General features: G+C 48.9%; 1 long non-coding RNA gene across 1 annotated transcript; it reads right to left on the bottom strand.

Annotated features, from left to right (window-relative positions):
- Nucleotides 1-1,525: 1,525 nt before the first annotated feature.
- On the bottom strand, nt 1,526-10,840 carry LOC141728099 (uncharacterized). The gene is made up of 2 exons (XR_012578781.1): nt 8,239-10,840; nt 1,526-4,198 (listed from the first exon to the last, which is right to left on the bottom strand). It is a non-coding gene; the product is annotated as an uncharacterized LOC141728099 (long non-coding RNA).
- Between the last annotated feature and the right edge of the window lie 4,896 nt (nt 10,841-15,736).

Raw genomic sequence — 15,736 nt, 5'->3', positions numbered from 1 at the left:
GAAAAAAAAACCTTTGAAACATGATTTTATCCTTTTTTCCTCCTCCTCCTCCTCCTCCCAGGAATTTCAATGTCTGAGGTCTAAGCTCTTCAGCTGCCTCACAAACATTGTTTTAATTCAGACAGGCATCCATGCCTTGAGCCACAAATCATGACTGTGGCTGTGAAGCTTGAAGCAATGTAGGTTTATAGCACTAAAAGTAATAATGCATTCCCAGGTTAAGCCAAGTATTTCCCAAGTAACTCTACCTATCCTCAGGGATGTTTCATAAAGGATCATTGTAAAAGCTGGGAATCAGGAGAAAGAGTGTCATCAAAATTAAAAAGACAGGTTTCTGAGATCTTTATATTTCTATAAAAAGAGATTCAAAATTGTTCATATATGGAACATTGACTAAGAAGTGAATGACAGATTGCCAAAGTAATTGGGGAAAAAAATACCATAAGTAAAACTATGTTTACATGTAGATAATAAGTAAACCACCTTGCTAAGAAAAAAAACAGACCTGCCAATACTAAAACCAATAAGGCTGTTTCATCTGTCTCAATACAAAAAAAAAAAAACCACTGAAAAGAATCAGAGGTCATTAAGACGATTAGTATATACAGGAAATTCCAGGGATTGGGAAAAAATGAAGCAAACTGTAGAGTGCAATTCCCAGAGTTAACCTGGAATTTATTGGTGGATTTGTTGCAAAATTTCTGAGAGCAGACTGGAAAAGCATAGGGGCTGGTCAGCCCATGGGTGGGCATTTAGAGCAGTGTGAGGGCTGTTTCTGAGACCAACTGCAGGGAAGAAGAGCAGCAGACAATCACTGGGACAGTCTCTTTGCTGGCTGTGGAGTTTTTGTCAGTCAGTTCCCTGTGGCTGGGGGAGCTGTCACGGGGCAGGGAGGGCCAGGGCTGGCAGTGGCTGCTCAGGGATGGCTTTGGCCCGTGTCCCTCCAAGCAGCCACTGCCCAAGCAGCTGCGCTGCCCCCGGCCTCTCCTCCCGGCCTGCTGGGCTTTGTTGGGTGGCACAGCCTGTGCCAAGGGGCAGCAAGGTGCCTGCAGGCCCCAGCTCTGGGGCAAACGGAGAACGTCCTGCTCGCATCCACCATGCTGCCAGCTCAGCAGAGCAGCACAGCACGGGCTGATGCTACCCATTGCTCCCACAGGTGCAGCCGGCCCCACCACACGTGTTCCTGATTCCCAGGAGGGGTGTGAAAAATGGCAATCACTTGTTTGTAAAATTGTAAAACTTTATTTTTAATAAATTGGTTATAAAAATAGCAATATCATTAGAGTGCTAAAAATTTTGGACAATTTGGATTAGGACAATAGGAGACAATAGAATGATAGAGTTACAGACATCTGGGTACCTATTTTCTGGGCAGCATAAGCCCGAAAAAGGACAGACATTAACAGAGGATTAACCCTTAAAAACAATAACCTGTTGCATATTTGTGCATCTCGTATATGATGCATAACTTCCATTCAAACACAGGATTTTGTCTGGTCCTTGTTATAAATAGACTCAAGAGGAGTGAAATTTCCAATTTGAATTTATTAATTCAAGGCATACAGCATAAGCAAAAGTTTCAGCGCTGGACGGCAGGGGAGTCTCCGCTCCACCAACTGCCGCACCCTCATCCCCAACGTCCCCCTTTTTAAGTTCTTAGTGCTTCCGGACTGCTGTGTCATTTTGAAGTACTCTGCGCTTGCGTTGATTGTTGCTAGGGGGTCTTCTCTCACCTCCTGGTGGTCGATGATGAAGGTCTTGGTAGTCTTCCTCGGTTGTGTCCTTTGACCTGATTCCATATTTGGTAGAAGAGCTTCGCCCTTTCTCTTATAAAACTTACTTAAGATCTTATGATTACCACGCGATTATGCAGGCAAAAAAAGAATTATGTAAGTTAAATAAATCAAACAGGAACTTAACCACATCCTCTATTTTTGAGGTTTTTTTGTGTAGCAAGCTAGACAAACACTTAATCACATCTTCTATTTTTAAGGTTTTCTGTGTAACGAACAAGAGGTTTTATCTGTTTCAATCCCCCCTTTCTCTTTTATCCTCTTGTTCGTCAAACCTAGCCAATGCGTATCGACTTAGTTCTAAGTATTCTCCCCCTTCGGCTCCCCACAAAGCTTTGTATTCTGAGCATATCACCATAAGGTGAGCTGCTTCCAGCCTCCCTTTAACAATATTCACTATTTTATTAAAAAGGCAAAGTCCAAACATAAGTCCCAACATTACAGTATTACTGGTCCTGCAATAGTTGACAACAAAGTAATAAGCCGGGGGAGTAATTGAACCAAGTTTCATACCAGCTCTGTTGAGCTTCTCTTTCTTTTTTCCTCTGTTCTAACCTTTCTCTAAGTTTTGCCATTGAGTCTTGGATGACCCCACTCTTGTTGACGTATGAGCAACATTCCTCTCGTAAGGCCATGCATAGCCCTTCTTGCTGTAATAATAGAAGGTTTAGTCCTCGCCTATTTTGTAATGCTACTTCTGCCAGGGAATCTAAGGATTCTGTGAGATCTCTTATGGATTCTTCAATTCTCCTTAAATCTTCGTCTACAGATAGTCTATGTTCTTGAAACCCTTTATGTTGTTATACTAATGAGGCTACTCCTGTTCCTGTTCCAATTGCTCTGACTCCCAATAACATGGCTACCGTGAGAGTGGTGAAGACTTCCCTTTTTACTAAATGATGCTCTGGCCCCTGATATTGATCATAAACGTAGTGAGGTGAGTGGTAAGTTATCCTGGGCACGATTAACACTTGAACACAGAATTCACTTGTTCTGTTAAATTTTTCTATATTTATACAAGGAGTAACTCCTAAAGTATTGCAAACCCATTTTGTGTTCATTGCTGGGAGTAGCCATTGTGCTGGCTTTGCTGGATCTCTAAGTTTCCCATACTCAGCACACAGGTGGTGTTTTTCTGGGGGTACTTGTCCTATACATCTCCCCTTCCCTGTGACTTTTGCTAAAGTTATTGCTTTCTGAGTATTCTCTTTCTTCCACAGGCATCTCGCAGGGTTGGTGTCATTTATTCTCTTAGCCTTTGCCGTGATTCCTATTGCCTCATAAAAAGGGGGTTTGAGTGTATAATTTTTGTTTCTAGAACTTTCTGATCTTCCCATCTAATTAGGGACCACTTAAAGGGTTCATGGGTCTGAGCATAGGATATCTTAATCACTACACACATCAGTATTAGCTTTGTCCAAACCGGGTGGTCCACATGGTTGGAATAGGACTTAAAAATTTGTTTTTGTTGTCTTTCTTTTCCCCGTTCCCCTCCCCTTAGTGGTGGCTCACCAATCTTGTGGTAGGACTGCCAGCATCTCCTGGACTTCCCACAGAGGGGTCGAGACTTCCGATTGTCTCCACGGTCCATTACCCCTCTGCCTCGCTCGACGACTCGGTTGCTGCGAGCCTCGAGGGTGACCATCTTCTCGGCAGCAGGGGTATTCTTCAGGAGCTGGATAATTATGATTGTCTCTTCCCCACCTTCTCTCTAGGCTAGCAGCCCAGTTTCTGGCTTTTATTTGTGGGATATCACACCGTATGGTGGGACTACTTCTCCTGCACACCACTTCGAGAATGTCGAGGATGAAGGGGGCCGGTTCGTTGAGTGATAACAGAACCGTTCGGGGTTTATACCCTTTGAGAAGGTCTCCCACCACTGATCTGACCCAAGCTTTATTTCTCCCGAGTCTACTTTATAATTAAGGATCATAGAAGTTAGTCTCCTTTCATTAGTATAACAGGGGCCGCAAATGCCCCTAGGAACCCGTCCTCTCCGACAATGAGTCCACCACGGTTCGTGACACAGCTTACAAGAAAAGCATAAAAATGGGTAACAATCACAGTCCAAATAATTGCATTTTAGTCTTATTTCTTCACATCTGGCTGACTCCCCTCCCCAGGTTTGTCCTTTATATTTGAGGCGAGGAGACTTAAAGTAAGGCTTACCCAGTTCATCCTCTAATCTTTTACAATATCCCAGTGATCGCTCGTTTCTTGTTAAGAGGTCTTGAAGATATTGATTGTCCCCTACCCAGACTATTATCCAAATCATGAAGTTCGCTGTAATTTGATTGTGGTTTCTCCAGGGACACTGCAGACCTTCCAGTTGTCTGGGGGTTTCACTGGTCCCTTGATACGACTAGCGTGAGTCCACCCTTTCTCAACAGTTTGGACTGCTGCATCTGTTGTAATAAGTACTTGGTAAGGTCCTTCCCACTTTGGTATCAAGGGGTTTTCTTTCCAGCTTCGGACCAACACCCAATCCCCTGGTTGCACCTGGTGTAAGGTAAAATCTAAGGGGGGGTTTTTGTGCAAGCATCCCTTTTTTTTTTTTTTTTTTTTTTTTCATAAAGCCTTTTTAAACTTGTTCAATTCTGCTAAGTATTTATTCATGCATTGATCATTAATAACTGGGTGCTCCTGAGGTCCCTCAAGATTGTATGGCATTCTATACAGCATTTCAAAGGGAGATATCCCTATATCTATTCTAGGTGTGGTCCGTATAGTTAATAGGGCTAAAGGGACACATTTTACCCAGGACATTTTTGCTTCCATTACTAACTTAGTTAGTTGTTTCTTTATTTCTCCATTCATCCTTTCTACTCGTCCTGAACTTTGAGGATGCCACAGAGTATGTTGTTCCCATTTTATTCCAAGAGCTTTGGCTAGGTTCTGGGTTATCTGAGATGTAAAGTGTGGTCCCCGATCTGAATCTATAACTTCTGGGACCCCATATCAAGGAATTATTTCTTCTAGTAATACTTTCGCTACTACCTTAGCAGTTTCCCTCGGGGTTGGGAATGCTTCTACAAAGTGAGTAAGGTGGTCTAATAGACCAGGACTAATAGATATTTTATCCTTCCTACCTTCAGGAGTTCAGTAAAATCTACTTGAATATGCGAAAAAGGTCTCTTTGCCAGAGGTCGCCCTCCCTCTGGCAACTTCCTTAGGTTTTTCCTATTTGTTTGTAGGCACAGAAGGCAACCTCTAGTTACTTGTTTAGCCATGTCCCAGATCCCCATACTCATGTATTTGGTGGCAAAATAATCTACTAATCCTTGTGATCCCCAATGGGTCTTCTGATGAACTTTTTCCAATAATCTATAGGCCATAACTTTAGGTAATACTTCCCTCCCATCGGGTAGAAACCACCTCCCTTCAGAATTTTCGGTTGCTCCAATTTCTAGCAGCTTTTTCTTCTTCCCTAAATTTTATAATTTGGTCTTGGCCCTTTAAATCAGTGATGTCTTTGTCTCCCTTCAGGGTCAGGATTCGTAGTGCTGCTCGCTTTGCTTCTCGATCCGCTGCATTATTTCCCCTACTCTGTAAATCTAATCCCCGTTGGTGCCCTTTTAGATGGACTACTGCCAACCTTCGGGGTTTCCTTAGTGCTTTTAAAACTTCCGTAATAAGATTCCTATGAACTAAATCTTTTCCTTGAGAATTGACCAGCCCCCTTTCTTCCCATATTTTTCCAAATGTATGTACTATTCTATAACAATATTTGGAATCTGTAAAGATAGTTTCCTCTTTTCCTTCCAGAAAATTTAATGCACGCAGTAAGGAGTATAGTTCACACGCTTGGGCTGACCAAGATCTATCTAGTGGCCCTGACTCTAGTATTTGCAACTCAGGTCCCCTAATGATAGCATACCCTGATGTTCTCGTCCCTTCTATAATCCTTGAGGACCCATCTATGAATAACTTTTCTCCTGTGTTTAATTTTTTTTTTTTTTTTTTTTCAGATCAGGTCTTATTTTTACTTGTTCCTCTATAGTGATTATGCAATCATGCTCTAATGGTTCTGCGCCTCATTCTCCATATAGGAACTCAGCGGGGTTTTGCAAGGCTGTGGTTTCAATTGTTAAATTTGGGGCTTCTATTAGGATTCCTTCATATTTGAGAAGTCGAGCATCAGATATCCATTTGTCAGCTTTTTGCTGAAGCACCCCCCCCTAATGTTATGGGGAGACATTACCTTCAATGTACTTGTTAAAAGTAATTTTTCGTCCAGAGACAAAGGGTGCTGTCTTATTCTAATCGGGACATCTGGATTCTTAATAGTTACCATAAAAGGAGTGATTTTTAACTGCCCAACACTCTCAGGAGTGTACCATACTTCGGGATTGATTTTTGCCTCGTCCTCCACTCGCAGAGGACAAAGTTTTATTCTAAGCTCTTTTTCTTCTACATCAATCCTAATTCCTAGTTCAATAATCATGTCTCAACCCAATAAATTATATTCTGATTCGGGAACCAACAAAAATCCCCTATCCCTATTTTTGAATCTGTTTCTATTACTACACCCTTAATAATTTTTACTTCAAATGGTTCCCCTTTTGCCCCAATGACGGTTGCAACTTCTTTAGACAAATTACATCCTTTTGGTAAAAACTGAATAGTTGATCTCTTGGCCCCAGTGTCTACCAGGAAAGGTATTTCCTGGTGTTGGGGACCCACCTTAAGTTTTATCAAGGGCTCTTTAGGTGTTTTTCGGGTCCCCAATAAATAGAGCCCCTGACCCCTCTAATCCATCAGGAATTCCTTCTCATCTTTAATCCTAACCCTACATTCCTTTTTAAAATGCCCTCTTTTTTCACAATAGAAACAAATCCTCTGACTTGCTGTCTCTTTGGGCTCTCCCTTTCTGGGATCCCCAAACTTCCTCTCTTGTCTTTCATACCCCCTATTCCCACTCGTTGCTGCCACCATCAGCCTAACTTGCTTCCGATAACTCTCATCCTCTCTCCTAACATACACTTTCTGTGCTTCCCTTAAAAGTTCATCCAGCCCTCGGTCTTGCCAATCTTCAATCTTTTGTATTTTCCTTTTTATATCTTCCCATGATTTTGAAACAAAATGTACCTTTAAAAGAGCTTCTCCGGCTGGTCCATTAGGATCCATACTGGAGTATAGCTGGAAGTTCCGTCTTAACCTTTCTAATCAATCTGTGGGTGATTCATCTTTTTTTTCTGTCTATTGTTGAAAGCTTTATCTATATTCTGGCCCCTTGGGACTGATTCCCTAATTCCTTGGATTATTCAAATCCTGCATATGCGTTCGATGGGCTGGGTTTTGATGATCCCATTGCGGATTCTGCAGAGGCCACTTAGTATCCGCGGAGGGACACTGGGCGTGTTGCGCATCCCAGATACGCATTCCCTCTCTCCTAATCATATTTCGTTCTTCAGCCAAAAATAAAATTGTTAAAATCGACTGGAGTTCTTCCCATGTATACATGTTTGGACTCAAAAATTGATCTACCTTATCAGCTACTCCTAAAGGATCTTCTAGTAAATGTCCCATTTATTTTTTTTTTTTTTTTAAATTCTTGAACATCGGTCGAACTCAGGGGGACTGAAATAAATCCTATTCCTGCCTGCAGACCCCCATCGGCATTTCCCTTAAGGGAAAAAGCCCCGTCTGTTGTTCTTTAGTCCGACTCCTAGTGATTGGACTCCGGTAATCTGATTGGTCAGAGTCACTATCATTACTTTGAGGTGGGGGCACCGGTGCATTTGGCACTGGAGGAGGTGGGGGTGGGACATAAGGAGGGGGTACTATTATAATTTCATCTCCTTTTCCCTTCTTCTCCTTTTTCTTATCCAGTTCCTTATTTTCCTCAGTTAGCTTAAAGATGTATACTTCTGGTCTAAACACCCAGATTTTTGCATACTCGCTTTCTTCTGGCGAGATAGGTTCTTTAGAGTTTACCCAAATGTTTAATGTCTGTCTTACCCAATCTTCCGATGATCCGAAGATGGGCCAATATACATTTTTAGAAATTTCCTTCACGCCCCAAACTTCTACACAATAGTGTATCATTTTAGCCCTGTCTTTGCTTTCAGGTCCTGGGAAGTGTTTCCAGTTACTAAGCAAGTATCCCAGGGGGCTGTCCCTTGAAATGGAGGGAGCTTAACCTGTGCAGGGGGCTTACTCTTCCCCTGTCTCATTCTTCCGGAGTGCCTTCTTACACACACGTATCTTTCACTTCCCCTCTTTCGTGGCCCGAGCCCTCGCGGGTCTGCGGGAACCGCACTACTGGAGGGTCCGCAATCGCTTGGAAGATCTGGCTACCAGTCCTCCTCTCATTCACACATCACATCGCCACACTCCGGGATCCCATTCTTCCGGAGTGCCTTCCACACTCCGGGATCCCAACCCCAACCGGACGGATCCCGTTCTTCCGGAGTGCCCCCGCACTCCGGGATCCCATACTTACGCGTCCTGCGTCTTCGTCCGGACCCTGTGCACAGAGGATTAAGGGGTTCACTGGTGTCTCCCTTTTGCTTATGAGTATAATTTAGGTTCGTCGGTGGGGGAGGTGGAGGTCGTCCAGAGGGGCCACCTAACTAGGTTAGGTGGGGCGCCCCCCTCTCTGGAACAACTTTTCCAATTCACTCCCCCATCCGAGTCACGGCACCAATTTGTTATAAATAGACTCAAGAGGAGTGAAATTTCCAATTTGAATTTATTAATTCAAGGCATACAGCATAAGCAAAAGTTTCAGCGCTGGACGGCAGGGGAGTCTCCGCTCCACCAACTGCCGCACCCTCATCCCCAACGTCCCCCTTTTTAAGTTCTTAGTGCTTCCGGACTGCTGTGTCATTTTGAAGTACTCTGCGCTTGCGTTGATTGTTGCTAGGGGGTCTTCTCTCACCTCCTGGTGGTCGATGATGAAGGTCTTGGTAGTCTTCCTCGGTTGTGTCCTTTGACCTGATTCCATATTTGGTAGAAGAGCTTCGCCCTTTCTCTTATAAAACTTACTTAAGATCTTATGATTACCACGCGATTATGCAGGCAAAAAAAGAATTATGTAAGTTAAATAAATCAAACAGGAACTTAACCACATCCTCTATTTTTGAGGTTTTTTTGTGTAGCAAGCTAGACAAACACTTAATCACATCTTCTATTTTTAAGGTTTTCTGTGTAACGAACAAGAGGTTTTATCTGTTTCAGTCCTCATCAACTTCTCCCTCTTAATCCTAACCGGCTTCCTGAGGGCTGAGCGACGCAGGAAGAAGTTAGTTTCTTCTTCTAGGAGAGCAATACATTCTTTTTCTCTGACAAATTGCAGTGTTCTATGGCTGCTATATTAGCAAAAAGCCAATCATAAAATACATATTTCTCAGAGGACCTTGGAATGGTTTGCTGTTGGGGAACACTCTGTTTGCATGGGATAAGGGCAAGTTTGACATTCTATTGATGCTGGAAAGGATTTGGAAGCACTCAACACAGCCCTGACTGAGAGCTTCCCTGTTGCAGTGCATGTTTTTGATTGTAATTCGGTCCTAGTAGTCAGTTTTATGACACCCCCTTATTTGGTATTGTTATACCACATTTTATTGCCAATGGGTTGTTCCTTCCCCCCCCCGCCCCCCCCCGTGTTATTGGCTTTCCCCTACTTGTCCATCTCCCCAAAGTCCTGCCCTTTTGTTCCCTGTTCCTCCTCCCATTCAATGTCAATCTCTCCCCAATCCTGCCCCTTTCTCTAGAAACTTCCCTGTCCATTTGGGATGCTTTGAAACTCTATTGGTTTGTTTAAGTTGTCCTCCTCCCCTGTAATCCCCTATTGGTTTAAACAATGGATTCCCCGCCTTGTGTTCCACCCTCAGTTTCTCCCAACTGGCTAAAGACTGTATCCTCCCCAGGCACCTCCGCAGTTTGGAAATCAGTGTAGGCCTTTAATTCAGTGTATTTCTGTCGCTGACACTGCGGGGAATAAACATACAGAAGACCTCTCCCTGTTCCTTGTCCCTACCCCCGCGCACTCCACCCGTGCTGTAAAGCAGCCGTGCCCTACAGCCAAACCCCAGAGTTGACAGTTTTCTGGGGGCGGCCCACTCTGGGTGTTGGTGTTGGCAGCTAGTCGGGCTGAGAGAAATCGGGCACTGCAGCACTTCCCGAATGGGCTGTTCTGTTGCAATAAAGAAATGGAGCTGTCAGCCCAGTGTCCGGGTGGCAGCAGCAGCAAAGCCCACCCGGCAGCAGCGCTGGCTGAGCTCCATGGCCAGGAGCAGCCGTGGATGCCCATGGTGTGGGCAGGCAGGAGCCAGGCAGGGGCTGCTGTGACCAGCGGCGGGGACCCGAGGGCTGGGGGAGCCCATGATGAGCGTCCCTGGGCTGAGGGCACATTGCCTTCTGGGGGATGACCTGGGCCTGAACCTCATGAGGCACACAGTGATATTTTGGGGTCCCTGCTGAGGGGTGAAGGGATCCCTCATGAGGCACACATGGATATTTTCGGGTCCATACCGAGGGGTGCAGGGATCCCTCAGGAATCACAAAGGAGTATTGACGGCCTCTCCTAAGGTGTGCAGGCACCCCTCATGAGGTGTGCAGCGGGGTTACATTTGAGGGGGTTTTTACTCTTCTTAGCACAGCAAAGGGTCACTTGGCCGAGGTTTTGCAAAGCTGGGAGAAAGCCTCTTGCAAAGCCTTGGGCCTGTCTGCGGGCACAGCGGGCGGGCGGAGCCCATCCCCTGGGGCCAGGCCGGGCCGGGCCAGGCTCGGGCCCCGGCAGGGAAGGGCCGTGGCCCTGGGCTCTGATGAGGCTGCTGAGCTCCCCCCTGGCCCTGTGCTATAGCCCAACACATTTACAGCCGGAGCCATGCAAGGAGTCCTGCCAAGAGCAAATTGTTCTAATGTTCTCTCTAGGACAAAAAAGAGCAAACCAACCCGGCTGATAGGTGAGGAAAGAGAATTCAAGTTCACTTAAAGCGCTGCTCAGTTCAGGGTTGCCTTTCGTTTGACTGAGCTGATGCTAAGAACTATTTTCTCACATATGGTGGCGTTTCTCTGCAAACAGGCTTTGATGAGAAATTTCTGACTGCATTTGCTTTTGCTCTTTAAGATAAGTCACGAACATGAGTAGCTTTGTTGAGGAATGGAGAATTGTTTGTAGCTCAGGAGGAACCTTACATTTTAGCACAGGAAGAAGGTAAGGCACAGGTTTAAAGGCTTTCTCCTCCTGGAGTGACACACTTTCAGAGGAGTCTGTGAGGAGAAGTCCCCTCAGCCACTGCCAGGGCTATGTGCCTCCTCTGCAGGCTCAGTATTCTGGGAGTTCCACGAGCCTCAGCTGCCAGTGAATATTCTTCTGAATATTTCTTGTTGCGCAGTGCAGAGGAAGAATATTTGGTGCTAGATTCCCCTCTGGGCTTTGAGGTAAATCTCAGTAATGCTGGTGATTTTTTTGTCCAGATGAACTTTTTATGGATAGTAAGGAAAAAGGGAAGAAGTATCGTGGAAAATTAATTCCTCAAAATGTGAGCGGCCAAATCGCACTAAAAATGAAATCAGAACTGAAGAGTTTTTTTATTTTTTTTCCCTTGACAGGTAAGGCAAAACATGCAGTGCTAATAAAGTCTTTAAGAGATGCAACGAGCACCCAACTGTATGAAAATGAAAGAGGTAAAGGATGAGAAAGGGCATGGGAAGAATCTTCAGCCCTTCCTGTTGAAGGTCCAAGAGTATGAAAACGGACTCTGGCTGTTGCCCGTAGGTAACACGGGCTAATTGTAGAGGAGGGCAGGTGCCCAAGCTGTTGGTGGCCCAAGCCCTGCGAGGCTAGCCCAGTTGCAGTCCTAGTTGGACCAGGGCGGCGGGCTCGGGAGGGGTGGAGGTGGGGGGATCTCGGGAGGCTTCCGCTTCAAGGCCGGGCTGGGGGGCCGTGGGGGAGGCACGGAGGGTTGGTGCTCTGCTTTCTTGGGCAACTCCTGCTGCCGAGGCCTCGGGTGAGAGCTGTCAAAGGCGACGGTCTCTGGGCTCTCTGGGGGAGAGGGAGAGGCACGCCTTCTCGGCCGGGATGCTGGAGCGGCGGCAGCGCGACTGTGGAGAGAGGAGGTGGCTGAGGGCCCAGGTGCCAGTGGCACACAGGGAGCCTCCTGCACAGCAGGGCCCAGAGCTGGCAAGGCTCCCCAGCACGGCTGGAGCTGCTGGCACAGCTTGGCCCAGCTGCACAGCTGCCCCTCAAGGCCCCGGCGAGCAGGACACAGCTCTGGGCAGGCTCCGTGGCCAGGAGTGGGCCCCAGAGCACCTCTGCCTTTCAAGGGCAATCTCGTCCCTGCTCTTTCTCCTCCCCACCGTGCTTTGCCTCTGCCCTGTGTCCCCGGGGCTGCTCTGGGCCAGGCAGCCTCAGTGGGAGCCAGCACTGGCTGCAGCCCCAGCGGGCACCCCTAATTGCACAAGGCCCAGCAATTAGGAGGCCAATGAAAGCTCTGAGCAGCAGCAGGACCCTCAGCACAGTTAGTTGGACAACCATGGACTGGCCACAACTCCACAGCAGCATTTCTGTTCCCTGAATGTTCTTGACTATGTGCGGCCTATAAAGAAGCTAGAGGGTAGAGATGGGCCAACACTTACCGTTTCTTTCCCTTCCACAACCGGAACCCAGCATAGCACAGTCCCACGGAAATTGGCACAGTGAACAGTGTCACTACCGTGCCTATCATGCAGGACCTGCGCACGTCCTGGGGGCAGATAATTCTCGGTGTTTTCCGTGGATTCTGGGCGTTTGTGTCTGACATGCCAAGCACTTCTGTGGGAGCAATGAGGAGCGTCAGCCCGTGCTGTGCTGCACTACTGAGCTGGCAGCACGGTGGATGCAGGCAGGACGTTCTCGGTTTCCCCCAGAGCTGGGGCCTGCAGGCACCTTGCCGCCCCTTGGCACAGGCTGTGCCACCCAACGAAGCCCAGCAGGCCGAGAGGAGAGCCCGGGGGCAGCGCAGCTGCTTGGGCAGTGGCTGCTTGGAGGGACACGGGCCAAAGCCATACCTGAGCAGCCACTGCCAGCCCTGGCCCTCCCTGCCCCGTGACAGCTCCCCCAGCCCCAGGGCACAGAGTCAGGCCCTTTCAGGAGCCAGTGCATCCCCTGCCCAGTCGGGAGCCAAGGCTGGCTCTGGCCCTGGGCTGGCGGCAGGGCTCCCGCTCGGGGCTGCTCCTGTGCCTTGGGCCTCTGGGCACTCAGAGCCAGCTCCAGAGCAGCTGCAGAGGGAGGGACGTTGGTGCACGAGTCCTCTTTCCCCAGGGCTGTGGACGAGCTCCAGAGGCTCCTCCAGCTTTGGCTGCTGCCGGGCTGGGCAAGGGCAGGCCCTGGGGAAAAGAGCTGACGCCACAGAGCCCCACCAAGGGCTGCGCCTGGTGGAGCAATTATCCCCTGTACCTGTGCCCATGTCTGGCATCTCCTCCTTTCCTGCATCAGTGGCTGGCACAAAGCCATTGCTTCCTACAGGATATGGCCCCACCTGCATGGACTTTTGCTCCATCGCTTGAGAAAGGAAAAAGGACAGCTGGGTCAGATGGAACCATTGCAGGAGGTGGCAACTTCAGGAGACAATACTTGTCAAGTCGTGGATAAGGATCAGGAAAATGGCCAGGTTATTGGGGCTGGGCCAGGGCCCTCCCTGACTGAAAAAGCCCCTACACCTGATCTGACTGGAGATTAGGAAATTGCAGGGGATCTCAGGGCATCTATGGCTCGTGGTGCAGTTTGGGCTGCCTGTGAACTGATGCCCAATGCCTTCCTGCAGAGGCTGGGGAGAAGCTGCAGCCAGGCCAGGCTGGCAAACAGCCCTGCAGGGCGTGGAAGCAGCAGCGGGGCAGCGAGGCTGCCATGGATCCCTTCCCGCTGTGCCGGGAACGGCGTGTCCAGATGTGCAGCCAAAGCCCCCGGCTGCTGAGCCCCATGACAAGGCAGAGGGAAATGCACCCACCACGGCGTCTCTCCAGGTCATTCAGCATCTGCTCCAGATGTTTCGCTGCCTCCAAGGATTTCATGTCTTCTATGTCTCGGTTCTTCCATTTAGGAGGACCTTAATGGGAAGTTCCATTTCTCCTTCAGGCCCAAGTGGCAGTGAGAGCACCTGCGTGATTGGTGCCCTCCAAGGCACTCCCGCAGCTCGGCCTTCCACTCAGGAGCAGGGCCAGGGGCACCTCGTGCCTGCAGTGGCCCCACACTGGGATGGAAGGAGCCCCTTGTGGGGCAGTCGGGGCAGAAAGGACTCCCTGGAGCTGCTGCAGCTCCAAACCCAGCCCCAGGCAGGGCCAGGGCTTGGCAGTGGCAGCAGGAGCACCTCAGGCTCCCTGGGGCCGGCAAAGGAGCTGAGAGAGGCTCAGCCCCAGGGCACAGCCCTGGGCCAGGCCCCTTCCCTCTCTGCTCTTCTCTGTGGCTGCACAGAGCACACAGAAGGACACACTGGCATTGAACACGGGAGGAGGATGGACAGCTAAATGATCCTTCCTCCCACTGACAGAGATCCTGTGGGATCACAGAAGGGAGCAGGGCAAGATTTCCAGATTCTTTAAAGCCAGAGATTGTGTTAAGGGACAGGGCTCATGACTGAGCCCTTGCCACATGGACACTGATTATTTTTCAGGAAAGGAACACAGAGAACTTGCCTCCACCATGCCCTAGAGTCTTCATGTTGTCATTCACCAGCTTTTCCATATAAGCCATCTTATCGTCCCAGTCTAGAAGAGGGCAAAGACCAGGTCATTTCCATGGTGTGCTGGGATCCCCCACTGCTTACAGTAAATGGGCACTGCAAGGGGGCCATGTAAGGCTGTGGGAGCCACATGTGAATGCACAAGCCCAAACTGCACAGGGGCCTGGGGAGCTCTGGGCTGGCTCCTGGTCACTCTCCACCCTCTTTGCAGGCCCTGTGACACATCCCCGGTCAGCCCAGGGCCCATGGGCGCTCTCTCCCGCCCCCAGTGGAAACCCTCCCTAAATACCCTGGGGAAAACCATCCCCAGCGCTTCCCGGGGAGCAGGGAGCGCTGTCCCGGGAAAGGGGAGCCAGGCTGCCGGCTCACCTGCTCCCCGCGCTTGCAGCGGAGCAGCCTGGGCAGCCCTGGCAGGCAGGGCCACGGCCAGGAGGAGCAGGAGGAAGAGGTGCAGAGCAAGGGCCATGGTGCCTTGCCCTCTGCCAGTCCCGCAGCTCATGCTGCCACCGCTGTCCTGCCACCGCTGTCCCAATGTCAGCACCACTGCTGCCACTGCCACTGCAGCTGCCGCAACAGTTGTGCTCAAGCACTGACTGCTCGCTCCTTGTGCTGCTGTGCAACCACGGGGCTCTGGCACCTCTGTGACCTCAGAGCCTGCTGTGACCTCATGGCCAGGGTGGAGTTGTGTGGGCACTGGGATCTGCCTTCTTTGGCAGGGAGCTGCTCTGTCCAAGGGCTCTGACACAGTCCCAGCCCAGCTGATCTCACAGGCTGGGCCATGAAGGGATGGAGAGCAGCCCTGCCAAGAAGGACTTGGGGGTGCTGCAAGATGAGAGGCTGCACATGAGCCAGCCATGTGCATCCAAAGGAGAGTGCCCAGCAGCTTGAAGGAGGTGATTCCACCCCTCTGCTCTGGTGAGACCCCACCTGGAGTACTGTGGAAGAGGTTTTACAGGGACCTCTGTGAGTCATTGAGAAGTTTGATAAGAGGATCCATGTTTAGCCCTGAAAGAATCCCTACCAAGGTTGTTGACATAGAAACCAAGAAAGAAAGAAGGATAAATAAGATAAATCTGGAACTGCCTATTCCAAGAAGCACTTTGCTTGTCTCTCATGACCAGTGAGTAAAGTGCAAACTTATGAGCTTTGTAAGAATGCAGAACAAGCATGCATGCTAGAATAAAAACAGGGTTTGAAGCCTTCTGGAAACGGAGTGTGTTGCTTTGTACTGTCTCCATCTCTACCACGACAGAGTACTGCATCCAGCTCTGGGCT

This window comes from Zonotrichia albicollis, unplaced genomic scaffold (genome assembly GCF_047830755.1).
Source record: "Zonotrichia albicollis isolate bZonAlb1 unplaced genomic scaffold, bZonAlb1.hap1 Scaffold_86, whole genome shotgun sequence".
Taxonomy (NCBI): Eukaryota; Metazoa; Chordata; class Aves; order Passeriformes; family Passerellidae; genus Zonotrichia; species Zonotrichia albicollis.
Note: the sequence above shows the minus strand (reverse complement) of the source record. Positions and strands in the feature narration are given on the sequence as shown.